The 27,899-nt window shown below is 42.8% G+C and overlaps 1 long non-coding RNA gene across 1 annotated transcript; it reads left to right on the forward strand.

Moving 5' to 3' along the window:
* Positions 1 to 27,848, forward strand: LOC120400652. The gene is made up of 2 exons (XR_005595945.1): positions 1 to 92; positions 27,394 to 27,848. It is a non-coding gene; the product is annotated as an uncharacterized LOC120400652 (long non-coding RNA).
* The last annotated feature ends 51 nt before the right edge of the window (positions 27,849 to 27,899 follow it).

Below are 27,899 nucleotides of genomic sequence, written 5' to 3' on the forward strand. Positions count from 1 at the left end.
TGAACTTGTGATCACAGGAAAAAACCTTTGGTGTGTTTGACTGAAGGACTTATCACCTGTAGGAGCCCTTGTTGGAGTTGGGATGATCGCTGGTAAGCTTATTGTCATGCATGAAAGTTTTTATAATTTTAATGGCTTTTTTTGTGATGCTTTCACCTTAAGAATAAATGTGCTTGCTTAGAAAGGGCTGTGTGGTATAAGTTATGGGCAATTAAACTGTTCATAGCCTGTGAGGAGAAGGAAAGATAGGTCTGTTTAGGCAGTCTGACTTGCTGGGGGAAGTCAGCTCCTTGGTAAGGAGCTGTGCATCCTGGAAAAATCCTGATAAAGAAGGAGAGAATTGCAAAGCTTTACCCAAGAATGATGATGGCTGAGGGGCCTCTATCCTGGAGTGTCCTTGCTAGACCACAGAGGGGAAACACAGGTGTAGTTGCCCTGAACTGTAGATTATTGAAAATGCTCAGTACATAGTAGCTCCCAATCTACTCCTATGAGTGTGGCTGGGTTCCAAGCACTTCTGAAAATTCATCTCTTTCTGTACAAGAACTTATGGAAAGATGTGTTGGTACAAAAAGAAAAAAACCCTGAATTTTAACTCTGAAAACATGGAGGAATGAATGCAGAATGCTGGAGGTTGTACAGCTGTGACAAATAATGACACCCTGAGTGGCATGGACCCTGCTCCTGAAAATAACATCGTAAATGAAAAAGTGACACTTCTTGCAATGATTCCAACATATTCAGAAACAGTCAAATGTTAGGAGACACAGCTAACTCCTGTTAGCTTGTTGCTGTGATTAAAGCAATTCTGAATGAAGACAGTAAAGACATGATAAAAAGAAGCAAATATCTGTCATAAATGTCATGTCTAAATTGTATTAAAGTACATCAGTAATTAGATTTTAATTCATTAAATTTTAATTGATTTGATATATTTTTTTACGTGATAGTCCATGAACTGTAAGCGAACTTACATGTAAGTCCATGAATTACACCAGGATATTTCTTGCACTTAAAGAAATTCAGAATAATGATGACCTTGCAAGTTCTACAAGCTCTCTTGATTTTATTATCAAGACATTACATAGATTTTGTGTGTCCCTCTGAAACCTTGCAAAACCAGAATAAACTTATATTGTGCCTTTCATCCAGAAGGATCCTAAAGCATTCTGCAAGCTGTAAAAAGCTCTACATGTAAGGAATCCACCGAAGTGAAGTTCAGCTACCTCTGGGAATAAAATACAACAGCCATTCTGTTATGGCAACACTGCACAGGAGCCTTTAAAAAGGGAATTGAAAAGTAAATTATCTATTTTATGTTGCAAGGAGAATTTTAGGTAAGCAGATAAAATATTTGACCAGAGCCCTCTAGTTAACCATCCTACTTTTACAAAAAATGCCACAGAATCATTAATGGACATGGGTAATCAGAGCAGTCATTTCCCATTTCATCTGAAAGGCAGCATAGTTTCTCCTGATACTATTAATTTACCAGAAATGCAGAGACATACAAACCTGGCAAGGTACAATCACAGGGAGGGTTGCTACCATACCACTCACCCATCACTTTTATTGAAGGGAAATTAATAGTACTTGAGACTCAAGGTTTCAACCGTTTGTTTTTTTCCTTTAAAAGAATGGGGCTCAGTTCATGAGTAGAAAAAGCATAAGTACATGGAGGTCTCTCAGGCAAATATTACAAAATATAGCAGAGAAGCTATTTATGACACAAGGGGCTAGAGCCACCAAGAGGACATAAATTCAGTAATTGCAATGCCTAACATTTAGACAGCTGGCTGCTTAGTGGAATCCACAAATAAATGTTCATTGGAACAGGGACTTTAACTTTGTACTCTAAATCCCAGGTGAGTACCCTAACCACTGGGCTATTAAGTCATTCTCAGGCTTTCTCCAGCTCAATGAATATTTAATTTATTTATAAAAGTGGAACAACTTCAAAATGAGATTTGGAGAGCATACCACTTCAGACTACTCCATTATCCAGAAGCTAGAGTAGTCAGCAGGGCAATCTGGTTTGACTGCTTGAACCACTTCAGTAGAAGGCAGATTTGAACCCAAATCTCCCATAGCCTGGGTGAAGGCTCTAACCACTGGCTTAAAGGGAACAGTGCCCCCCTTCCAACTGTAGTTTGTGTGAGGTCCAATCTGGTAGGGCTGCTCTGAACTTACCTAGTGGGTTGGACCCTACAGGGTGAGATAGGCAGGGCAAGGATCCTGCTGGAGTGTAGGCATGAGCTAGACACATGGCATTAAAACTAGACAGCTTTGCACATACCCTACAACAGAAATTTAGGTGCCATGGAGACTTCAGTAGAAACATAGGCACCTACGGACTTTAGGTATCTGAAGCATTAGGTGGCAATTGAGCAAGGGTTTTGAGGATCTAAATTTTGCCCTTAGGCACCTAAAATGGCAGTTAGGCACCTTAGTCCCTTTGTAGATCTAGCTCAAGAAGCTCCAACTCAACCTTGGAACAAAATTAGTATGGATTTGTTAGTTGCAAAAGGGTAAGATTATACAGTGACTAATCCTGCCTGCAATGAAGTTAATGACAATAAAATGCCATTGACATAATTGACAGTGGGATTCTCACTAAAACTATGGGGAGCTAGATTCTGCCCTAAAACAATCCACCACCACTCCTAAAAAAAACAGGGAAAAATAATTTTGCTTAATATCAACTAAATATAGCTAATGTATAAGTCTTCCACTAGACATAACTTTCTGAAAAGTTTGAAGACTAATAATAGGTGATTATCTAGCATTTTGTCTCCTTCTAGCACAAAGTGCAAGATTTCAAATCAGGTAAGACTGACCTTTAACTCAAAAGCAGTTTGACAAATTTTCTTCCATTTTGTAGACACTTTTCTCTTTGCCTCCATTATAAATACAAGAATTTTAAATCCTGTCCAATATTCCAAACCCACATTTGAGTGGCACTGAGCAGAACTTTATAGTGGAAGCTGGTTGCAACCTTTGGCCCCAATTCAGCAAAGGACTTACCACATGTATAACTTCAAGCAAATCCTTCAACACCACTGACTTCTATAGGATTAAAGTATGTGCATAAAGTTAAGCATGTGCTTAAGCACCCTTCATGGAGATATGAATGTTGTCTGAATTGGGGCCCTAGCTATGGAAGGCCTATGCTGCCTCTCCATCCTACAGAATGAATACACAAAATGGGAGACCTTTATTTCTATGGCGTTGCATTAATTATTGACTGATAGTAAATTTTGAAAGTGTATTGTTTGGTTGGTGAATGTACTGTAGAATCCTTTAGTACAATGATAAAGGAGAGAGTGATCTCAGTTCCAAAGTGGGGTAACATCCAGTGGGCATTACAGAATACATTGCTTATTAGTGGAAAGTAACCATCTGCCCTGAGGAAGACAGCCCGTAACTGGACCACCCCAGGAGCAGACCAGAGGACAAACTGACTCAAACACAATTCCTACCCTACAGCTACTTTGTTCTTTTTGCGGGAGAGGAAATAAGTACAACTCTTCTGCTGGAGCAGTTTAATCTGCCCACTCCCCATCTACCTTGGCCAGAGAGAAGGAAGGAGCCAGAGCGCCTTCTACTTCTTGTGCTCCGTTTTCCTAGTTGCTCACAGGGGGGAGTACTGAGTGTGAAGTTCCCTCTGTCCCCACTCCAGTCAGTCATAGTGTAAACAGGACCAAGCAGTGGGGGGGGGAGGGGGGACAGCAGCTCTTATTCCCCTGCTAAACTAACTCAGGGCTGTGTCTTTCTCACCCTATCATAGCACCCTTTGCTAAATAGCTTATTATTTGAAAAGCTTCTGCTGAATTTCCACACCCATGCAGTTCGACATGAACCCATCAAACCCTTATTTTTGCCTCTAGATTTTCAACTAGTTTTGACCAGTGGACTGGGTTCGTTCATACCTTGTCTAACTTCAGGGCCCATGAATCTGCTTCTCATATGAAAATGTGAAAGCTTGGAAGAGATCACATAGCTCCAGTAGCTCTTTCACTTTTTCCTCTTGCTGTTTAGTAGCAGCTGATCTGAATTCTTTCTGGGGGTGTCTGGAATATGCAGGCACTTGGCATACATACTACAGAGAATGCTGCATCATTTAATGATGTATGTTTTCATGTTGACAATATCCTATGCTAATGCTGGAATGTCATAGGACTTCAGTGGAGTTATGCCAGCAAAGAATTAATTCCTAGATGTCTCAAGGGTACTTAAATAGTGCAGTACAGTAAGGCTTTAAAAAAAATGTAATTATTTTACTTAAGGATGATTGCCAGTCTTACTTCTCTTGCTCACAGAGAAATAAGGACACCAAGAAAAACCTATGGCTGGATAACAAGTGATGCAGCTTTAACATTATTCCTGATTTTGCATTTTCTTTTCTTTTTAAACTTTGCTTTCTTACTGCGACTTGATGGTGCATCATCAAAATATTTCTTTAATAAATCAGGATACTTCTAAACAAGCATCTCTGAATGAAGGCAAAATTACCCCTTTTATGAGCACTCCAAACAAGTTGATGATAGGGCATCCTGGTGGAAGGATAATTCATAGGTGCAAACTCTGCCCTTTATACAGAAACTAATGGTCTACACTCACTTGAAACTCCAAAGGCTTTAAAAGCAATGCTATATTCATTCCTCTTTTCATCTTAATTTTCTTGCTGGATGACAGTGTTCTTTCCCAGTTGATTTTTAAATATTTCCCAATACTTTTACATGTCCTAATATATTTAATATTTTTAAATCATGCAATAAACTAATGGTGGTGTAAATCCCTTCTTGGATTTCTTGTTTATAATCCCCAAAATAGAGTAATATGGTATCATTCCCGAGAGGGCTAATGACAAAATTTGATTAGTATTTTGTGCATGAACGGATTAACAGAATATCAAGAATGCTTGAAAATAATGCTATAAGTAAACATAATGTTCACACATCATACAAACACCATGTGTCTTGTACATGTGGAATCCAAGAGGCAATGCATCTACTTTTGGGGTTTAAAATAATTAAAACTACAAATATTTCCTTTAAAATAGACTATCTTTGGTCCTGATGTTGCAAACATTTATGCATGTGCATTATGCTATGCATGTGGATAAATGCATTAAAATCAGTGGGAGGACCTGAACTTGTGAACTTTATCTTTATCGCTCCATAACAAAAGTACAAAACAATTATTGAGATAGTACTATAAGGATGTTTGTAAATTGTAGTGTATTTCCTAGTGTGCAGAATATACAGATAGATGTTATGGATGGCCCTCAGGGGAAATGTATACTTATGTTGCAAATGAAATGGGACAGTCACTAGTGCTATGTGACAAGTGCTAAGGTGGGACAAATTCATCTTAGATTGCTCTAGTGATGGGGACTAACATATTAACCATGTAATGCTCACCATGTTGCCAGAAAAGAGAGCAGAGTTAAACCTTTTTGGACCTCTGCTATATCATCACCAACATTAAAAATAGATCACAATAAATCACTATTATAGTGATTGCAAATATCTATTTGCTCTTTAATTATTTAATGATGTAGGGAACATAAGCTTTTAACTAATATAAGTAAATCTGTACTGTAGCTTTGCACATAAACAGTGGCCATGAAACTAAGAGTTTGAGAAAGAAGTTGCTCTGTAATGGTATCATGGTCTAAACAATGTATTGTTAATTAAGAACTTGGTTCTGCCATTCTTACTCACCTTGTCTTACTACAGACTGCAAGTACTCTGTTGAGCGTAGTACTTCATGGACTAATGTACAACACACGGTGGGTAGGTAAGTGTGGCAGAACTGGGCCATAAAGGGACTGTGCAGACAGATTTTCAGAGGATACCTGTAAGAGGGGGACTGTCCCCTTTACAAGTAGTAAGGACAAGAGATCAGTCAACCTCAGTCCCCTGGCATGACCCTTTCATGCCCCAGGCATGATTCCTGGACTTCTGGAGTGGACAAAAACCTTAAGGAAGAGCAGAAGCAGGTGTTGAGAAAGAGGAATTGGTCCCCCAAATAGGGTTAGGGAAAACTTAGGCTATTGCCTCTTTAAGGGCCTGGGACCAGGAGTCTTGTAGATTAGGGAGAAGCAAGGCACTCATCTCTTCCAGGCAAACCGGATATGCTCCAGGAAAGAAGGCAGTATATATTCTGCCTCTCCCTGATAATAGAGGAGACACCTCATTACACATTACACTCATCTGTAAAGAAATATAGAATATTTATTACTTAAATACTCAAAGTAACAAATGCCAATGATATAATGTGAAATATAACCCTGTTCCCTAAACTAAAATAATCTAAAGCAGTGCAGTTAGAAATAGAATCACATTTCTGTTCTGTGCTCCCTGTGGTGATTTGTGCTGACATAGTAACACCAGCTGAAGCCAAAGGCAAGGTTTTCTGCAGGCTACTTGGAGCTGACTGCTTTTATATTTTTTGAAACATTCACAGGCCTGACATAGCTGTCCTCTGAGTTTCCTGACAGCTCTGTCACTGCAGAGTGAACAAGGCCCCTGCACAATGTTTAATATAGAGCAGGCAGGGTTGATTTGTAGTTATGCGATAGATAGCAAAAAAAGATTCATAGGAAATCTATATCAGCAGGCCTGCAGCACTAAACACCTTGAAGCCCTACTGAGAACGGCATCTGACTCGGAGCACAGGAAAGATAGTACTGATAACCTCCAGAGTCTATTGTAACTATAATATCAAATGATAACAAACAAAATCTTCCTTTCTGTTCTTTGTCAGAGTATTTTTTTAAAGCATCCACATTCCCCCTTCTATTGCTTGAGTCTCTGACTAAGGTGATTAAAGGGACACAGGCAATATCAGAAGCACACATTGCTATGAGATGAAAAGATGCAATGGTGATGTGCCCTATAGAAATATTAATGTCAGATAAATGAGAAGGCTAGTCTTCAAGGGGAGAGACCCTAGTTATCTTTACATGCAGGTGATATAGATGATTGTCTAGGGCACCATATGTAAGGATAAACTGGAATAGTGCTAGAATTGCCACGGTCATTCTGCCTACAGGCAAGCAAAAGCCAACAGGTCAGTGGAATGCAAATGGAATAAGAGAAATCAGTCTCTTGGTCTCAAGGATATGTCAGGAGTTCAGAAAATAAAGTGCAAGCAGAATCTCAGAGAAAACGAAGAGCAGACTGAGATTATTCTTGGCACATTAGGGGCATTTTTGGGAGCTAAATGGGGTGGTAATTAGGAACTAAATCCTTTCTTCAGCTAGGATGCCAGTGCAGCTAGTGTCAGCCCTGGTAGTTGTGCACAAATGCAATACATTTCCTACAAATGCATTGATTGCAAATGTGCATGCAAAATGTGTTGGGGGGCAGAAAATTGTTAAACCATAAATCCTTCAGAGGTTCAGAATAGATGGAAAACATACATTTACATGATTGAATACTGGCTATTGCCGGCAGGCCTGAATTCTGTGGCATGCCGCAATGAAGAAAACAAGAACTGAAAACACTATGTATGTGCAACATGACTGAGACTAATAAAAGGTGACATGTTATAGTACCATATAAAGAAGATTATCTGAACACCTCCTCTTACCCTTTCACGGTATATAGGGGAAAAGATGCACTCGATATTGACAAGCAAAAATTCAAAACTGGTAAAAGGAATTTGGTTCTATACAACATAATTAACCTATGGAACTGCTACAAGGTATTTTTCAGGCAAAGAGCATAGTAGGATTCAAAATGCTATTATAGGAATAATAAAATAAAGATGTGAACAATAACAGTAGCTAGGATACAAAAATTGTAAGGAATGTAATCTTTTATATTTCAGGATATATATCAGTTGCTAATTGCCAGGGTTCATGCCTTCCTCTGAAGCATTTGTTAATAGTGTTTGTCAGAGACACAACACTGGACTGGATGGACCATTGGTCATAGAATCGTAAGACTGTAAGGGACTTCAAGAGGTCAGCTAGTCCAGTCCCCTGCACTCAGGAGAGGATTAAGTATTATCTAAATCTGGGGTTGGCAACCTATGGCACGCGTGCCAAAGACAGCACGCCAGCCGATTTTTAATGGAATGCCGCTGCCTGCTGGGACTCCAGTGTGCCATTAAAAATCCTGCCCAGCCTGGCCTGCTCTCTTCTGCCCTCTGTTCCCCCCACGGGGGCAAGGAGCAGAAGCATAGGCGTGAGCACGGGGTGGGCAAATGGCCCCACTCTCCCAGTGCAGCAAGCCGCGGGGTCTGCGCTCTCTGGCCGGAGCGCCCGGCCGAGCGCAGCAAGCCGCCGTCCCCTCCCCCGCCTTCCTCCCTCCCCTGGAGCCCTGTCGCCGCACTCGCAGCACTCTGGGGGCCTGGGCTGCGCGCTCCCGCGGGGCAGTGTTTGGCTCCATGGGGAGGCAGACACGCTCCCTGCTCAACCGGAGTCCTGTCGCCATGTGCGCAGCGCTCTGAGGGGCGGGACTGTGTGCTCTGCTTGGAGCCTCATGGTAAGGAGACCGGGGCCAGAGGGGTTGGATGGGGGGGCAGTCAGGGGACAGGGAGCAGGGTGGGTTGGATAGGGGATGGGATCCCGGGTGGGGTGGTTAGGGGCGGGGTGGGGTCTCTGGAGGGGGCATCCAGGGAGCAGGGGGGGTTGGATGGAGCATGGGAGTCCCAGGGTCTGTCAGGGGCGGGGGTGGATAGGGGTCAGGGCAGTCAGGGGACAGGGAGCAAGGAGGGTCTGGGGGGGCAGTTAGTGTGGGTGAGGTCTCTGGAGGGGGTGGTCAGGGGACAAGGAGCTGGGGGGATTGGATGAGTTGGGAGTTCTGGGGGGGACCGTCAGGAGGTAGGGTGTGGAGAGTGGTTGGGGCAGACAGGGAGCGGGGGTGGGGTTGTATGGGTCGGGAGTTCTGGGGGTCCTGTCAGGGGGCGGGGAGCGGTTGGATAGGCATGGGAGTCCCAGGGGTCTGTCTGGGGGTGAGGGTGTGGATAAGGGGCGGGGCAGTCAGGGGTCAGGTAGGGGGTAGGATCCTAGGGGGGCAGTCAGGGGACAAGGAGCAGGGAAGCTTAGATAGGGGGTGGAGTCCTGGGGGGCAGTTAGGGGCAGGGGTCCCAGGAGGGGGTAGTCAGGGGACAAGGAGCGGGGGGGTTGGAGGTTCTGAGGGGGGCAGTCACCCAGCCCTCTGCCCTGAGCCCTATACCTCCCTCATACACACCCAGTCCTGTGCTTGACTCCTTCACACACACCCCACGACCCCAGCCCTGACTCTGGCACCCCCACACATATCCAGACCCACTTCTTCCCTGACACCTGCACCTCCCTCACATGCCCCCAGCCCTCTGCCCTGACTCTTGCACCCTCCACATCCCCAGCCCCCCCACACCCAAGGCACCCCCCACATCCCCACCCCCACCCTGAGCACCAAACAGGAGTGCCTGCACCCCCCCACACACACATTCCCACCTGCACCCCTCACATCAAATGGGAGCTGCCCAGGTAAGTGCCTCACTCCCAAACCTCCTGCCCCAACCCTGAGCCCCCTCCCTCATTCTAGCTCCTGGCCAGACCCTTCACCCCAAGCCCTGTGCTCAGTGCACTCCCATCCTCAGCTCAGTGCAGAGAGAGGAAGAGAATGGCCAGAACCAGGGAGAAGGTAGGTACCCACTGTATGTGGGCAGGGCCAGGACCCCAGACTGGCAGCGGGCTGAGCAGATCCAGCAGCTGGGATCCCGGCTGGCAGGAGCTGGCAGATGGAACCCCTGAGTGGCAGTGGGCTGAGCCACTGGGGTCCCGGCCGCCGGCCCTGCACAGCCCGCTGCCAGTCTGGGGTTCTGGCTGCCGGATTCTTGCCAGCCAGGATCCCCGCTGCAGGCCCCGCTCCGCCCGCTGCAAGCCTAGGTGAACAGAACCCCAGACAAGCAGCGGGCTGAGTGGGCCGGCAGCGTAAGATCAACATTTTAATTTAATTTTAAATGAAGCTTCTTAAACATTTTGAAAACCTTCTTTATTTTACAATACAACACTAGTTTAGCTATATAATATATATAATATATAGACTTATAGAGAGAGACCTTCTAAAAACATTAAAATGTATTATCGGCATGCAAAACCTTAAATTAGAGTGAATAAATGAAGACTTGGCACACCACCCCGATCTAAATCATCCTTGACAGGTGTTTGTCTAACCTGCTCTTAAAAATTTCCTATGATGGGAGATTCCATAACCTCCCTAGGTAACTTATTCCAGTGCTTAACTACCCTGACAGTTAGGAAGTTTTTCCTAATGTGCAACTTAAACCACCCTTGTTGCAATTTAAGCCCACTGCTTCTTGTCCTATCCTCAGTAGTTTAGGAGAACAATTTTTCTCCCTCCTCCTTGTAACAACCTTTTATGTAGTTGAAAATTGTTATGGCCCCCCTCAGTCTTCTCTTCTCCAGACTAAACAAACACAATTTTTTCAATCTTTCCTCATAGGTCATTTTCTAGACCTTTAATCATTTTGTTGCTCTTCTCTGGACCCTCTCCAATTTGTCCACATCTTTCCTGAAATGTGGCACCCAGAAGTGAACTCAATACTCCAGTTGAGACCTAATCAGCGTGGAGTAGAGCAGAATTACTTCTCGTGTCTTGTTTACAACACTCCTGCTAATACATCCCAGAATGATGTTTGCTTTTTTTGCAACAGTGTTACACTGTTGACTCACATTTAGCTTGTGGTCCGCTATGACCCCCAGATCCCTTTCCACAGTACTCCTTCATAGGAAGTCATTTCCCATTTTGTATGTGTGCAACTGATTGTTCCTTCCTAAATGGAGCACTAAGGAAGTACTTAATTGTTCTGAATTTGTATGGCAATTCCTATGTTCCTGATACAGATAGGCTGCATACAAGCGAGAAGATTTTCCATAGCAACTTAAAAAAAGTCTCTTCCCCATACACACTTACTAAACCCCAGTATAAAGATGTGTTTCCATTGCTTACAATCTTCTCTTTACAGTTGACAGTGACTGGTAAATTACATGTCAGGTATATAAAGCTACTCCCTCATCTTAATTTGTGGTCTTTCCTAGGGGAGAAATTTTACGCTTCTTTTAGAACAATTGTGTTTTTAGACATTTGATACTATTTATTTGCTTTCAGTCTGAAACCCTGCTCCTGTCTTAGCCCTGGGAATACAACTAAATGCAATCTGTTCTTTCCTGCTGGCAAGAGGAGCTGCTCCAGTCTAATACTTTATTTAAATCTACTTTGGGACTTCATTACTGTAACATGCAAATAACACAGCAAAAATGTAACCTTTACATTTACTGCATGTGAAACTGCCAAAAGCCCATTTAAATCTCGATCCTGCAAACCCATACTGACCTCCATTGACCCATAGTGGTCACTGGGACAATACATAAGGGCTATTCATGTGAGTAGCTGTTTGAAGGCAAGGACTTCTGCCATACTGTATATGAGCTCAGAGTATACTTTGTTAATAACAATATCAAACCACAGCATATGAAGGGCTAGGAAATTCCAGCTTTAGATATGGGAGTTCTATCTGCAGAGCGTATTTCTTCTGGTACCATATTTTCAAATTAAATTGCCCCTGCAGTTCATAACCTATCCAGTGCATGTAACCAGTGGATGAAATAGACTGATACAGGAGGAGGAGCTGTCACTGCACCAGTCGAGTGTGAGGGAGAAGCAATCCCTCTGCTTTTAGCCGTAAAAGCTGTGCTTCTGCACACGCCCTCTCTCTTTAACCTCTTTGTGCAGATATTGTTGGAATGGCATTCCTCTTTTAGAAGCTCTTCATAATTGACAATATGTGCAGCATGGTATCATTTGACTGCTACATGCCAAGTTCTCCTACATCTCTAATTGTTTTCTACCTGTGTGGTAGATATTTGGTTTTTTTTCCTCTTTGGTAGTGCCTATCATCAGAGTAAGGCCAAAATAGCCACAAGCTGTTATCAGTAAGGCACTGAGCATCCTTAACTTCCCTGGCTTCATTGGGAATTGACAGTGCTCAGTGCCTCACCAGTTATGCTCAGCACCTTGCAGGACTGAGTCTCAAATACACACAATGGGTCTGAATAGGATGCATACAAGAAGTGTGACAATTACCAAATCCCTCTACTATAGCTGTATTTCTGAAAGATTGCCCAAATGCAAATATAATTCACTGAGATGAGAAAATTAGACTGTGTTACTAGCAGTTGAGAAATGTAACACTAATCCAGATTCAACAGTTTTCCTTTAGCATTACATCAGACAGAAAAATCAATGGAGAGAACAAATTTGTAGCTGAAGGTAAAATAAGTAATGAGTATTTTGTTTGTAACAGTGAGTGACCTTCAAAGCCAAGTCCGTGACAATGGAAAAACAAGTGCAATCATCAGGGGGTCATGTGTGTGTGATTGGGACATAGAAAATGTCTATCTGCTAATTACTAACTTCAAAGACCTACAATTTCAGACAATCATCAGTAGCAATAGTGTGTGTCACTGATTATTAGAGATACAAGGTGGGTGAGATAACATCTTTTATTGGATTGGTCTGGTACAAGATATTACTTCATCCAACTTGTCTCTCTAATATTCTGGGACCAACACAGCTACAACAACATTGCTTACACCTGTGTTTATTGATATTTGAATAGATGCATATTTTCTACATGCTTTCCATGGGGAAGTCTGATGTATAACTATCAGAAACAATATATTTTAAATAGTCCCATTGGAAAATGCTTTTAAAAATGTATAGAAGCAATATGTTTATGACCACTCCTGCCCAAGAGGCATAATGTGTATCACATCACGTCTGTTAAATAGCGACAGCTGTGATCTATACTTACAGATCAGTCATTTTTATTTTTAGCTCAATCTTTATTCTGAATTTTAAATCAGTACCTATTTTAATTGAGGCAATATATGAAAGCAAAGAAGGCCTACTTGATTTTATTTTGCTTGTGTTTAGAAAACCACAGTTACAATTGAGCAAACATTATATATAACGAGAGAAAAAGAAGCATGAGCTCTTTAAATTATCAGGATTTCTGTTCCTCAGGTATTCTTACCTATCACCAGTAATTATCAAGATTTGTGTTTAACAGCAACGCCTCTTTCTAAGCAGAACCTTCCTTCCTAATTAATTTAGGATCAGATTGTGCCTTTAGTTTATCCACCTGAACAGGGAAGTAGGGAATAAGGCCCTCCCACATCTATTTGCTCAGCCTTATCTGGAGCTTGGGTGCAGGTCTGATGTGGAACTATTTGCCACTGAGACAAGTGGGTGAAAAGTGGCACAACCTTGGGACTGCTCTCCCTTATTCTCTGGGCAGGCATGAGGGGAGAAGTAAGCTGCACCCAGAGCAAAACTGTAACTGTGCAGGAACCGTGACACAGAGTATTCCTTCTAAAGGTTGCTCCTCGGATGCACTAGTTATATGCTCTACACTAGGACTGGGCCTAAAGGATTGACTTAGCCAGTTTTGGGCATCACAACTTCTTCCAAAGCAATGAAGTATCTCAAACACTGGATTACACCACAACTGAATGAAACAGGTGGAATAAAAAAAAATCAAGCTTTTGAGTCCAGGGACTACTTCGTCTTGTATTGTATCAAGGCACTGATCCTGCACCACAGTGCACACAGGAAGACCACTGTGCCCACACAGAGTTGCACTGACGTCATTGAATGGGTCTCCACCTGCATGGAGTGACTTGCAGGATCAGACCCTTACAGGATATTCTTCATGGATTACCAATGGGTTTTCAAATATAAGACTAAAAATCCTGCTTACCTTGTTCCAATTAAAACATGACAAAGCTAAGCAGGATTTGGGCCACAGCTTGTCACTTACAATAACATTTTGTTTTTCATTTGCTTCCTTAATTCTGTCTCAGCATCAGTATGTGGGGATTTTCATATGCCAGTTTCTAGTTCGTAGGAAATGTAAACTACAGTAGACCCTCATTAATTTGTATTTTGCTAATCCGTACACCAAACATTCTCTCAAGCTCTCCCAGCAATTCGCCTCCACTTCCCGGCAAAGATTCTATAGCAAAGCGCTGTCTGTAGTAAGGTCTCCCATTACAACGTTGTCTTTACTTTTACAAAGTAGAACAGAACATTTACTAGTACAGCATGAAGTATTATAAATAATATAATGGGATGGCTTGAGGGAGTTCCCTATTTATTAGATATCATATCCAGGATATCTGAGGCCTAAGGTGAAGAGTTTATTAGCCCATGATATGGTTATTATCTCTCAATTATCTGGAAGTACCCACAAGCTATCATTTAAGGATGAAATTTTAATTAAACATTCCATTTTAAATGACAGAAGAACCCCTTATTTGATAGCTCATTTATTGTAGGCTGAAAGCTAAATTGTTTTTTAAATTGTAAAACTTTTGGCTCTTTCTCCTGTTACCTTCCCTATTTTCTTCCTTCTGTACCCTTCACTTTCTCTGCATTTTATTTTCTACCCTTCTGTTTTCATTTCCCTCTCCTCAGGTCCATTCAAAGCCCTCTTCCCCAAATCAACTGCAATGTGTTTGTTTACATTGTTTCACAACTGAGCTAGTATGGAAGAGCTTGAACTTTCCCAACCGAAACAAACGTTGAAAACAAAATAAATACTTCACTCTTGTATAGTGCTCTTCATCTGTGGATCTCACAGTGCTTCTCAGAGGAGAGTCCGTTTCATTATCTTCATTTGATAGCTGTGGAAACTGAGGCACAGAGCGGTGAAATGATTTTCCCAAGCTCATGCTGTGTAGTTCAATTGCGAAACAGGACTACCATCCATAGCTCTGAATTACAGAGTTAGCGCTCTCTCCACTGAAATAAACAAGCATGCCCTGCCAAAACAAGCAAGTAAGGAGGTGGGTGAGTCAGGTTTTTTTATTTTTCAGCCTTCTTTAAACAATTTCAGTTTCAGCAGTGCCAGCACCATTTCCTTTGATTTTATTCTTTTTTTCTCCTTTTGTGCAAATGTAGAATTTCAATTTCTGCTAAAGGGAACGGGAAGCTCAGGAGACCAGCAAATGTCTTAAAATTCTGAGTGCAGGAGTCAGAGTAGAGCAATTAGCGTTCACAGCCTGGTTATAATTGTGCATTGATTATGCAAAACAGGCATCCACAATCAGACTGCAGGAGAATTGCATAACTGGGGAGGGAGGGGGGGAATGGGAAACTGTCATGCATCAGTAACTCTACACCACCTCTGTATTTGATTAGCCAAGAGAATTCCATGTTACTAAATGAAATACACAAAAAAATGAACAAGTTTATTCTCTGAGCATCCTTGTATTAACTTGCTTATTCACTATTTGCAAATGTTATTTATCTGCAATGATGGTTCTGCTACCTGAATGCTTATTATTATGGAGTTAGGTTCCAGAAGGAATCATTTTCAAGGATCTGTTGGAAGTGCTGTCTGTAGTGGGAGTTATGTTTATTATAAGAGATGTTATCTCAGCTACTTGTGGTGGTGGTTTTTTATTTTGCTTCCACTTGTTTTGAGGGCTGCCTGAGCTGTTACATATCTTATTTGTGTGAGAACTGTCAGGCTGTTTGGAGTGGCTCATGACCATGAATGCCAACCTCAGGGTAGACTGTCAAAAAGTAGGGCAGACACTCCAAACTGGTCATATGTTCTATAGGTAGAGTTCACCAAGCCAGTAACAAATATTACAAAGTATCCAGATTGCTTCCAGTCCCAAGAGACCAGTCACTTATCCCAGATCAATCCGTACCTTAGATCTTACACCAAAGACAATGCCTGTAGGCAGTCTTGTAATAAATGATCTAAAGGTTTATTAACTAGGAAAAAGAAATGAGAACGTTATTTCCAGTTAAAGCAAGCAAACATGTACACACAATGAATTACCATCTAAAGATGGACCTAAAGATCACAGAGATGAGGTAATCTGTCAATTCAAAATGTCTTTTAGGGCAGACCCAGGGATAACTCCTGGAGATCTCCGCCTTAGTTTAATGTTTCTGGCCCTGTGAGAATTCAAACAGCAAAGAGATGAGATAACTTTCATGTTGACTATTTTTACTTCCCTCTTCCAGTGTTCAAATCGATGGGACAAAGCCTTCTGCATATACTTCTCCATGGCTGGATGGAACAATTAACAAAGCTTTTGTCTTATGTGGCCCACTTAATTTTTGATAGTCCTTCTGCATGGATAGGTGCCTGGGTTCCCACGTCTGGGTTCACAAGTTCAGTGCAAACATTTTGAATATTATAAAGCAAAGCTTATGTGTTTCCTTATAGCATGGAACACAGACATTACAAGTGAGATTAACGCAGGCAGCAATTTACAAGCATTTCACAGAGTCTAAACACTAAACATATTCTTATAAGACTAATACCCATTTTGAACAAAACTAACATATAGGTGAGCTGGTTTGGTGTCCAGCTATGAGTTTGTCAGTTTAGCTAATGCCTAAGGTCTTGGCCAGAGTGGGCACTGGTTTTACCAATGTCACAAAAAGATTAAAATATCAGGCAGGGGGGAGGGAGAGATGGGGGGGGGGAGGAGAAAAGGAACTCATGTTAGACTGAATAACTTTATCAAATGTGGGGTAGAAAATATATAATATTAGAATTTTAACAAAATATTGTATTGCTCCCTTTTAGGAATTGCATAACATCTTTGCCATAAATGCAAACTTTTCTTATACTCTAGACTAGAGTTGGGGTCCTGTTGTAATTAGGGTTACCATAAATCCAGGTTTTCCCAGACATGACTTTTTTTTTTTGTCCTCCAATCTCTGTCCAGGCAAATTTCTGAAATAAGAACAAATGTCTGTGATTTTGAGCTGAGTAGCTAGAAAGTGGCAGCTGGAAAGTAGCCAGGAATCCAGCTTTGAAGGCAGCACCATCAGGGGCGGCTCCAGACCCCAGCACGCCAAGCGCGTGCTTGGGGCAGCATGCCGCGGGGGGCGCTCTGCCGGTTGCCGGGAGGGCGGAAGACAGCTCCGGTGGACCTCCCGCAGGCGTGCCTGCGGAGTGGCCGCGCGGGACCAGCGCACCCTCCGCAGGCACGGCTGCGGGAGGTTAACTGGAGCCGTGGGACCAGCGACCGGCAGAGCGCCTCCCGCGGCATGCCGCCCTGCTTGGGGCGGCGAAATATCTAGAGCCGCCCCTGAGCACCATCACCAATAGCAGTGCAGAAGTAAGGGTGGCATGATATAGTATTATTTCTGCACTGCTGCTGACAGCAGTGCTGCCTTCAGAGCTGGGTGGCCGGAAAGCAGTATCCCTCTCCTCCTCCATCTCCCCCTCTTACTAAAGTCCACTGTTTTTCTGGCCTTGCACCAGAGATTTAACAAAATCTGGCTGTGCTCCCATGACAGTGAAGCATTATGCTTTCCAAAAGGCTTCTTCCATTCAGTCTCCATTGCAAACACAAAAGGTTCTCTGAGGGTGTGTTTGCAGCTCAGTGGTCAGAAGACAATGGAAGGGTTAATGCTGATTCACTGAACTGCTGCTGTATGCCAAGGAGGGTTGCTTCTGTTTTCACTGGAGTCTATTTCAGATTCTTGGGATAGAGAAGGCAAAGGATGGGATTGTGGGATACTTTTGGCAGACTCACAGGAGCTAAATTGTGGGGGACTGCATCTACATTGTAAAGCAATTGGGATTGCACACTGGCTCATTGCTTGATTCTGGCTCAGACCCTGCAGCTCTGTAGCCAGGGCCAGCTCCAGGCACCAGCATCCCAAGCAGGTGCTTGGGGTGGCAATCTGCAAGGGGCAGCAGTCCCCGTGTTTTTGCCCCCAAGCAGCGTGCCGCCGCGGAGGGCGGGAGCAGTCCATGTGCCGTTAGGGGGGCATGTGCATTTCTGCGGCGGCAGCAATTCCACGGCAGCTTCTATGTTCAGCTGTCTGCGGCAGCGCAGCTTCTGTCTTCCCGCTGAAGAGAGAAGCTGCGTCCGAATTGCCACCGCCGCGGAAACGCGCGTGCCGCCCTAAAGGCACACGGACTGCTCCCGCCATCCGTGGCAATTCGGCGCGCTGCTTGGGGCGGCAAAAACAGTAGAGCCGACCCTGCCTGTAGCTCCTAGGACCCTAGGCTCAAGCCTGAGTGTGAAAGATTTGTGTGTAGGTGGAAGGGGTCTGGGCTCAAGCCTCAGTCTGAGCCTGGGCTTACATTGCAATGTAGACATAACTTTTGTCTAAATCTATAATCTAGCACTTCTTGATTTGTCCCTGTTAGTTTTACCTGGGCCACCTGTTTTCTCTCCATGACAAACTGCAGATGAACCTAACTAAACCCTAGGGACCTGCAATTCCTGGGCATGTGCACTAAATAAATTACTCTATGATGATTGTTTCCATACACTGGATGTAAATTTGAGCATGGTATTGCTTCTCTCAGTATGTGTATTGGCTTTGATTTTTCTGCCAGTTCATGTCTCAACTCCACACTTGTATCCCTAATCTACTTCCTCAAACCCTTTTCAGTCCCAGAACTAGTCTCTCTCTGTGTATGTGTACATATTACCCTAAAATATTTACAGTAGCAGTTGATTAAGAAAGAAAAGAGGAATCAAGCACGGTGTTGGTTTCATGGGAGAACAAACAGAAGAGCAAAAAGCCTCAGATAGTGTGCCTGGATGGGAATGGGAGTTCAGGTGAAGAGAGGTTCTTCATAGCACACAAGTACCACAGCCAGCTAACTGATGTGTATTACCAACAACAGAAGCATCTTACCCATTAGAGAAACCAGAATGTCCAATCTGGTATTAAAGGAGTAAGCTCAAAGCAAAATATGTACTCCAATTCTTGTTAATTTGTTTCTGGTTTGCCAAATGATTTGCAATGTCTTTGGTTGTTGCTTCCATATTTATGAGCAAGAAGCATGGATTTAGGCCCCCCAAATTCAGATGCGACTGCAATCTGCAAAATCCCCACTCAGTGGCTGCCTAACCTCATAGATGCCTAAACTCATTCAGCAACTACATTTTTGTAGTAAAGAGGCCCTAGGGGCCTAAGTTTCAGTCTCTGGTAATGCACACTGCTGCCTCAGCCAGGCATCCAGGTGCCCACATCATACTTAAATCCTTGGGTGATCCACTAACCAGGTGAAGGACACATCTTGCCTGTGGGGCTTGATCAGATAGATGTTCTTAGAGCATGCCTAACTCCACACATAACTACCAGAAAGGAGATGTCCACATTCTTCCCTATAATCTTTAATCCAGTGATTAAGGTAGCCATCTAGGATGTCAGAGACCCTAGTTCAATTGGCCCCCGCCAGATGAAGAGAAGGGATTTGAACAGGGATTTCCTACTTCTCACAAGAGTACCCAAACCACTGGACTACAGAGTCATTCTCAGTCTCTCTCTCTCTTACCCAAAGAATATTTACTTAGTTATCCAAAGGAAAACTGATTCAGCAAGAAAGAATGAGAGACCTACCTCAGAATATCTCAGGCATTCATTTGAGAAGTGGAAAATCCTGTTTCCTCATTAGTCAGAACCTACTGGGCTGACTTTTGTGGATCCCGTTCTCAGGGACCTAGCTCTTCCTATGCCTTGTATAGAGAGTCTAGGTGCATGATCCACATACAGTCTGAGAATTCTAGTGATTTCAAATTCCTTCAAGTCTGGACTTAATTGCTTTCCCAGGGACAAAATGAAAAAGAGGGAGATGGTTAAAAAGAACTAAGCTCTTTTTATTTAAAAGACATTCAATAGTAAAATCATCCTTCCTTTCTCTCCTGTATCTTTTGGCAATTCTGCATTCCAAAATTCACACATATATGGATCAATGTTTTGTGCTGCCTTTATGAGAAGTGGTTTCTTTTACTGATAATCAAACTGATGTGTATGTCAAAACTTCATAAACTGTAAGGATACCATAGAGCTGAATTATCTGAGACTATTCCAAGAATTCTGAAATAATCTTATCTTTTAAATGAATGCTGACTTTCTTCACTGAACTTCAGTGTGAGTTTTACATAATAATGATTAATTTATATGTGCTTTAGTTGCTAATTATAGCATTGTCATTTACACTGCTAAAATTAAAGTTAGCATTTCATTACAGGAGTCTATTTTGTAGGTTTTATAAACATGTGAAGTGTTCCCCAACATGACACTAAGATTACAAAGTTTTCCTAGGCATGTTCTTCATTCATTCATTCATTCATATATATATTTAAAAAAGGACTATGGCTGAAGAATTTTGTAATGGGATATAGTTTTTCCACCTCTATGTCACTGTTAAAATCTAGCCTTGATAAGTATTGCCTGAAAGCAGTTGCTACCTGACAGCTACTGGGTGACCCATGTAAAATGGGGTAGTGATCTCATTTGTGAACAGGTGCCCGCCATATCCAGCATAAAGACACAATTACCACTGGCATAGCGGCTGATTGAGTCAGACAACAGATAGACCTGCCTTTTCTTTTTTAAGGTGTGTGTGTGTGTGGGGGGGGGTCCTTCCAACTCAGGGTTGAAGCACAATGGTGGGGCAGAGTGGGAACTAACTGTCTTGCACCGCTTTTGTGGAAAAATAAATAACTTCAGATTCTAGGACAAATCAATCCAGTGCTGTCCATGAACACTGAACCTCCAGAACAATTGTGGCTTGGGTGGTTCAAATTTTTGAAAAAATATCCCTGCATTACTCATATAAAAAGGCATGGGCATATCTGAATAAGCCTGCCCCTAAATGCACTTCAACATCAATTGCTTTGTTGTAAACAAATCATTATATAGCTATGTGAGAAAGTGGAAATGGTCATTTACACAAGAATAAAACTTTGTTGCAACAGAATTAGTCATCTGATTTGTGATTACACATCCAGATAGAGGTCCCAATCCTGTAAACATTTATGCATGTGGATAACTCTACTCATGTGAATTGTACCATTTAGTTCATTTTGGCCTCTGCAACACACACAATCAATATTTCTGGCTCATATCAATCAAGTCTCTTTTACTGGCTACTGCTTTTATTTTGGATTGCAAAGCCCATTTTTTTAAGTGACAGGAAAACAGCACTGTTAGATACAGTTTAACTATGCAATGAATGAAAATCAAGATTGTATACATACATCTGAGGCTTTATTTTAAATAGGGAAAGCATTTCACACACAAACACTTTCACCACCTGTAAAGGCCCCTTAGTGATCCTTTGAACTCTTTCAACCAAGAAAGGAAGAATATTGTCTTTCTGCTGAAGTCCCCCCCAATACTGCTCCCTGAATGGTCAAAGGATGCCTTCAGTTAGACCATGCTGTCTTCATGCCCCAAAGGACTCAGGACCTGAACGGAAGTAGTTCTTTTTGGTACAGGCAGTACTGCCCACTGAGATTATTTTAAAGGTTTATGAAGTAATCTCATGTTTACCTATGTGCACAACTGCACTTGCAAAAATCCCCTTTGTATTAACTGCTGTACAGAAATGTAATAAAAGACAATCCCTAAACCAGAGTTTACAATCTAAAAAGGGGAAAAAGACAGAGCGGGAGAAAACTTTTACCATTGCCCCTACCGCTAAGAGGATCTGTGGTGTAATGAGATTAAGGGTGAGACCCACAAAGGAACTTAGGTGTTGTGATGCTCAGCATTGCAGTGCCTAACTTTTAAGCACCTAGAAAATCACAGGAACACCACTGCGAACCACAAAGGTGAGTTAGGCACCTATGCTCCCTGTACAAAAGCCAGCACTCTCGGGGGAAGAGGGAGCTGTCTAGACTAGTCAAGGGGAGATGTTGATAAGAGAGGTCTGCACTAAGCTCTGCCCCTCTCTCAGAGATAGGCACTTAAGTCCAGGCTGCAAGGAGGTGCCTAGCTCTGCCAACAAGGCACGAACAGGAACCTGGCCCCTGCAGTCAGGTGACTTAGGTGCCTACAGCATTTCTTGAGGGAATGACTTGGGTGCCTGTCTCACTCCATGCAAAATCAAAAGAGAAAAAGGAGGAGTTGAACTTATAACTTTTAAGTCCAGTGGTTAGAGTACCCATCTGGGATGTTGGAGACTCAGGTTCAATTCCCCCCAATCTGTGGGTGGGGGGAAAGAAAGGTGGGAGACCCCTGTTCAAATTGTCTCATGACCACTGGGCCATAGGATATTCTGATGTGGGACTCCATCAATCTCTCTTGTTGGAGCTGTTCCACTATGGATAAAGAATGAAAGAGTGGTGGGAACAGAGTCTGGATCCTGGGTCTCCCACATCGCAGGTGAGCACCCTAGCCCCTGGATAACAAAGTCATTTGCATGCTTGCTCTTTCACTTCTTCTCTCTGGCCCAATGACTATTTAAATATTTATCTGTGGCGGAATAGTGAATTAGGTGTCTAAATCCATGGTTTAGTCACCTAAATACCTTCTGGATCCCACCCTAAGTGTCTTGCCCAAGGTCACACAGGAAGTCTGTGGCAGAAGTGGGAAATGATTCCAGTTTGCTTTCCTTAACCATAAGGCAAATCTTAATCCCTTCCAGTTGTGCTTACAGTATCATGAGGTCTATTGAAGCTATTACCATATCTGAACTTTCACCTTAGCATGCACTTATGTGCATTCTCAAAAATGTAGCCCTCACACCAGGGTTTTACCTCAGAAGCAAGGCTGATGCACTGAGAAGTAAGTAGAGAGACACTGTAAGAGCTGCTGTGCCTACCCTCAACAAAGGCAAATTGCAGGCTTCCTTTCATAAAAATCTTCATTTTTAATTCATACATAGACTTAAATTGCTTTCTGGGACTTCCAGAAAGCCAATAGGTTATGTGGGTTTTTTCCCCTCTCTCTGAATTTTCACTGATATCACACAGAAATTTGTAATTAAATGGTAGAGATTATGCAAACATGAGATATTTGCCTTGTTGAAATGTAATTTGAATGCACAAATTCATACTTCTCAAAGTTCAAACTGGGCATCTGATGTCACTGGATGAGGATTCTCACCCCTTCTCTCTCTCTCTCTATGTCCTTATAACAGAACTTGGAAGTCTTTCAAGAGACTTTCCCAATAGACAGCCATTAACATTGCAATAGGCCAGCAGTCTAATTTTCCTCTCTATTTTCCCTGCAGCAACTGGAGTTTTGTTTATTTTCTGAATCATCTCACTGCAGTTTGAGAAATCAGAGATTTGAGATACCATACTGTGTTTCCATAGAAACAACTTGAAGTTATAAGAACAATTATGAAGGTCAGATCCTATTCTCGGATGCACAATGCACATTTCCATGTATTTAAGAACATAAACAGTGTTATTGTCTTAGTGATGTGCAAGTGCAGTAGTAACAGATCACTCAGGATGAACGATTTATGCTCTGTGTAGCAGAGATTAGAATCTGATTTAAAACACTTTCCAAAAGCAGTAAAATCAGTTTTGAATATAGTAGCAAAAATAGAAAAGAATAAAAACTTCTTAAATTACATTTTCTACAATAATTTAGGACTGATTACCCAAATCTATGCTCTGTTGTTACTATTATTATTTAGCAATATTTTGAAATTATGTTGAATAATATTTATACATTTTCTGATAATACATTTAACAATTTAATTATAAATACTTTTTAACTGGCTCTACTCATTACTGTTGTAGCCAAGTGCCAAACACTGGGATTAAACTATATGAGTTTCCACGATTAGTGACATATGCAGTAAGAGTCCCAGTCTTTGTACTACTATACCTTGACAAATGGAGTGAAGATGTTTTCAATAGAGGGAGAAGGCAGCATCTTGCTAGATCCTCTTTGCTTTCACCTATTATCACCGTACTCCTCATGTAGTTCCACTGAAACTCACACGACCTCTTGCAGAGTAAGATATAACCCTTTAGTATTTAATGAGAAGTTCACTAACGCTTGATACTGGTTCAGAAACATGTCACTATTAAAAAAATTTCTTAGATGCTATTTCTTCATTCATAGAGTTTAAGGCCAGAAGGAATCACTGTGATAACTGAGTCTGGCCTCCATAACACAGGCCAAAGTATTTCTACAACAAGCCCATAACGTGCCTGAATTATAACAGATCTTTTAGAAAGATATTACCTTGACTTAGACTGCAAGAATGGAGAATACACCACAGCCCATGGAAAACTGTTCCAATGTTTAATTACCCTCACTGCTAAATACTTGCCTTTTATTTCTAGTCTGAATGTGTGGTTTCAGCTTCCCACCTTTGGATCTCACTATGCTTTTGTTTTGTTGTTTGTACGAGACGAAAGAGCAGCTGTTATCGGAAATCTTTTCCCCGCGTAGGAACCTGTAGACTATGATCAAGTCACCTCAATCTTTTCTTTTTTTTTTTTTTTTTTTCAATGTGCATGATGAAAGAGATTGAGCAGAAAGAGCAAGCAAGCAAAAGCAAAGCACTTTTTTTTTTTTTTTTTTTATTTGCACAAGCGTAGTTCAAATGAACTCAGGTCTCTGTTTGTTTGTTTGTTGTTACTAATTAAGAAAATTAATTAAAATGGAAAAAAGCGGAAACATCCTAAATTTTTTTTTTTTTTTTTTTTCAAATTACACACAAAAGTTTCTTATATATACTGAGATTCTTCTTCAGCCACAAAATCAACTTCCAAAAAAAAAAAAAAAAAAAATAGAGACAAGTGGCAGTTGAATATATAATACACAAAAAAGAATCCAGTACCTTCATTATGAAAGCACCTAACTGTCTGATGGCTGTGTAAATATTTATGTACTTGGGGGTGGGAAGGGGGAGATCCTGGCTGTGCTGAAATAAATGAGAGTTTTTCCATTCTTCAAATTGTCCACAAACAGTTTTAGAGGGCATGTTTGAGGATGAAACAAAAATTCCCATTGAAAAGTTAAAAAAAAGGTTTAATTTGTCAGGAGTTTAGATCACTGAAGAAAATGTTTTATGCTTTAACAGGATTCCCAATCTGTTAATGCCTAGAATACGGTTTTCCTGTGATGTGGCACCTGGCCTGCTTTAACATTGTTTTATTATTTTACACAGACAGGATATGCTTAAATAGCATTAAAACTATTTTAGAACCTAGATACTTAAATATAAATAATGATTCATCTGCTGGATTATGCCCAGAGACACTTACAAAAAATAGATTAAAAAACAAGTAGCTGTCTGAAATATATAATAGTACAAAACTGGCAGACATTTACAATCCACCCAAGTGTAGGACAATAAAAGTAAGGAAACAACACATTCACTATCCTCAAATAATCAGTTGGACAAATAGGTATTCTATGTAAAAAGAGGATAAAAATCTTTAATGATTGTTATGATGACTTAAAAGGACACCTACGCTACATAAACAGTGGAATAAAATAAAGGAGAAGAGTCCTTGTTCATAAGTAGATTCATTCATACCAAAATGCACCTTTTATATACTTGCCCATATATGATCCAATCATAGCTCCTAAAGAGACCACCTCTTTCTCTATACAACAGCTCATCGAGATCAGCTGATGTGCATTTGAACTTCAGGAAACTGGAGGCAGTACATACTTAATGGAGGGTGATCTTTTCTGGTGCTCATTTCCTTTACCGGTCTGCCAGGGTATGTCTACACAGGATTTTGGAGCAACTGAGAGCAAGTGAGGGATGCGGTTTGGCGAAGGGGACACCTGTGCACACTACACTGCCTGCAGATTGAGCCACCATTGGAGAGATCTGAGAAATTGCAGTGGGAGTGTGACCACCTTGTCCAGGCTGTCGCGGCCTGGGTGATAAGTTGACACCAGCCAGGCCAGGAAAGGTCTGAACCTCAGCCTTGCATGATGTACTACATAAAAGTACAAGATGCCATATGTCCGAGGAACTTCAAGCAATTCCTTGCTGCAGTGGTGAGGTATTGCCTAAAGCCTTCTACGATGCTGTGCATTGTCTGAAAACAAGACTCGGGTCATGTCAGAGCCTTCCTACCAAAGTCCAACACTGCCCCTATAAAACTCTATTCTCTGAATAGGGGATAGAATTGATTGGTGGACAGTCAGCAAGAGACCCAGCATGTCAAAGGCAGACCTTATCATGCTGACATGTTGCTACACTTGTGCCTTGGAGCAGGCCCTGAATAACCAGTCACCGAAGTACAGGAATACCTGCACCTGCCTTTTTCTCAGGAAGGTGGCTATGACCAGTGTTCCTTCTAATTTTTCCCACGCAAGTGCTGAATGAATTTTGTTATGTGCATTTCCCTGGTGGGGTTTTTGTTGGGGGGGGTTTAAAGGGTTTTAAAAGTGGAGCTGCTGCAAAAAGCTGAGCTGCTGGGCTGCTGCTGGCTGGCTGGGGCCACGCCCACACTGAGAGCCAGGCCCACACTGAGCCACAGGCAGCCAGGCAGGAGCCAGTCTCTCTCTCTCTGGAGTCTCTCTCTCTGGGCTGCTGAGAGCTTGCCTAGGATACCTGAGTGCAGGGGGGCTGGGGTGAGGCTGAGAGGGGGGGGAGGGGCCTAGGGCAGGGGCCAGGGGCCAGGGCCAGTGGGGCCAAGGTACTGGGGGGGCAGGGGGGGGGGGGGGGGGGGAGGACAAAGGCAGCCAAAAAAAACCCAACTTGATGAGTGATGTGATGACTGCTGTCTGCTGCTGCCCCCCAGAGGTGGGGCTGAATGGCTAGACAAATGCCAAAGCAAGGAGCAAGGCAGATAGGGGGGGGGGGGGGGGAGAGAGGAGAGAGAGAGAGAGAAGAGAGAGAGTCGCTGGGGGGGGGGCAGCACCCCATGTAGAAAGGCGGGGGGGGGGGGGGGACACAGGGGCCACAAACAGGGTGGATCACTCTGCAGAGGGTGGGTGCTCAGGGCTGGACTGAGTAAAAAACGAGCAACCAGCAGGAGGCTCCGCAGGGGTGAGTCGACCCGTTTACAGTGCACCAATATGGAGGTGATGCGTTGTGCACATAACAAAATTAATGTGGCGGAGGTGGAGCTGGGGACTTCGGAGTGTGGGAGGGGGCTCAGGGCTGGGGCAGAGAGTTGGAGTGCGGGGGTGGGGGTGAGGGCCCCGGCTGGGGGTGCAGGCTCTGGGGTGGGGCCAGGGATGAGGAGTTTGGGGTGCAGGCTGTCCCAGGGCTAGGGTACAGCGAGAGGACTCCCCCCACCCCAGCACTCTCCCCCAGCTGCAGCAGGTGTGGGCTGGGGCTGGGTTGGGGCCAGGGGAGGGTGCTTCTCCCCTGGCCACCGGAGGTCTGGGCCGGGGCGCCTCTCCCCGCAGTGGCAGGTCTGGGCCGGGGGGAGAGGTATCTCTCCCTGCCGCAGCCCTGTGTGGTGCTTAATAGGCTGCTGCACGGCCTCACAGCTTAGAGGGAACTTAGACAATGACTGCCACGCACTTGGTGAAAACTCGAGGGGCTAATGACAGGCCGAGGGGGAGGACAGTAAACTGGTAATGGTTGTGATTCACAACTCTAACTACTGTAACTAACACTAACTATTTAACTCTTTACAAGCTAACAGAAAAGAGAGAGATCACTAGGGGAAACGCTTGACAAAGCAAGCGAGACACTCAGCTCCAACGACAAACACTGGTGGTAAGAAGGAGCTGAAGAGGCGGCAGGTCGGCAGGGACCTATATACACTGCCAAGAAGGGGTGAAAAACCTTCCGATGACTCTGCACATGGCACACACACCCCTACTTGGAATTGACATGAGCAAGTACTTGAACTGTTCCTTCCTATGTGTCTGTATGGCACCTATTATATTGAAGCTTCTATTCTGATTTCATAATACTAGTGTATGGAAAAAGGAGGTGCCAGGAAGAATTTATTTAGATGAGCTTGAAGGAGGCTCTTTTGGAGGTCTTTGACCTAGGAAGTTTCTGGTCTGTATTTTTAATTTTTACAAGCACTTTTATAAATTGAGAATAAAAATAACACTAAATAAATATTGATAAATTTGGGAATACATGCAGCTATTCTGTATCTATACCTGTTTCTTATAAAGCTCCTGTCTTTT

This window comes from Mauremys reevesii, linkage group 3 (genome assembly GCF_016161935.1).
Source record: "Mauremys reevesii isolate NIE-2019 linkage group 3, ASM1616193v1, whole genome shotgun sequence".
In the NCBI taxonomy this organism is placed as follows: Eukaryota; Metazoa; Chordata; order Testudines; family Geoemydidae; genus Mauremys; species Mauremys reevesii.